This window comes from Mustela erminea, chromosome 6, assembly GCF_009829155.1.
Source record: "Mustela erminea isolate mMusErm1 chromosome 6, mMusErm1.Pri, whole genome shotgun sequence".
In the NCBI taxonomy this organism is placed as follows: domain Eukaryota; kingdom Metazoa; phylum Chordata; class Mammalia; order Carnivora; family Mustelidae; genus Mustela; species Mustela erminea.
Window position 1 is genome coordinate 97,132,900 of NC_045619.1, and position 1,299 is coordinate 97,134,198.

General features: G+C 33.1%; 1 pseudogene; it reads left to right on the plus strand.

The window, feature by feature from the left end:
- Positions 1-911: 911 nt before the first annotated feature.
- On the plus strand, positions 912-1,047 carry LOC116594521 (annotated as a pseudogene).
- The last annotated feature ends 252 nt before the right edge of the window (positions 1,048-1,299 follow it).

Genomic DNA, 1,299 nt, shown 5'->3' on the forward strand with positions numbered 1-1,299 from the left:
TCAATGCTTCTCAGATCCTCTTCTATGTACTCAGGATTGTTCTATTAAAATGAATGCTATTTTTCAAATTATTTTATTGTAGTGTCCTGTAATAGCATCCCCCTTGCCCCTAGCAATACAAGGGTGCTTAATACAGAAGGTCACTATTTGAAATCTTCATTTCTTCCTGGAATCTAAAATGCTCATTATACGCACTATAATCTGAATTTCAAGATAGCACCTTGTCTTAATTTGACAGGTAGAGGGTGTCCTTCTTCAATTAACACTAATTTAATTAGATGTTAAAAGAAGAAAAATACTAATTGAATTATATTTTTACCAGTAATAAATGTGTCATGGCAGACTGAGGCACATCCAAGTTCTCTCTAAGGGAAGGTCACTAAAATTTTTACAAAAGAAGTTAAAATTTAGCTGAATTAAAAAAAAATGTCAATAGAATCTTCCACTCCACAAAGAGTATTATTTCAAGCAAGAAAAAGGCAGAATTAAAAAGAAAGTGATCCAATTTGATCTATTTGCCCTTTTTATTTATTAATATATTTTACTATGACATAAATACATTCCTTTTCCTAATTATGTACATTTGAGCACTTTATATATAACTATAGTCCTTCCAAGCCTTATTGGTAAAATTGTACTGAGAGAAATCTGATCACCTATAATTAGGATATGATGCCTTCTGGGGTAAAAGCAATTATAAATACTCTTACAAATATTCCTGCTTCTTTATGGAAGAGGCTGGATTGAGAGTTGAATGGATATTGCACGAGAAGCTCATCTGTGCTACCTGGAGCTTATTTTCTGAAGCAGCTGGGAGCCAAGAAACATGTAAGATTATACAAACTTCCGGGCACCACAAAGAAGGTTGTTTAATTTGTCCTATTAAAGTTTCATTATAGAATCTCTCTACTATCGCTTCTCGGCCTTTTGGCTAAGATCAAGTGTAGAATCTCTCTACTTGTTTTGAAAGCAGAAGGAAAAAAAAAAAAAAAGCTCAGTATTTCCAAAGCTAAATGTAGAATTTTATGTTACAATGGTCAAACATTATTACTTAAAGTAGTCTCCACAAACTTCCAGAAAATATTAAATACCATAAGCTTGGGTTGGTTATACTTCAACAGCTAGAACCAAGAGATATTATTTCTCAGCTTCTTGAACCATTTCAGTATGGCTGAGCTCACGCTGTCCATGGTGAATTATGAGAAGTCATACCATGTGCCCAGTTTCAAAGAAAAATGTTCATTTCACCCAAACTCAGTACCATTGCTTTGTTTGGTTTTTATAGCATCTAACAGATTT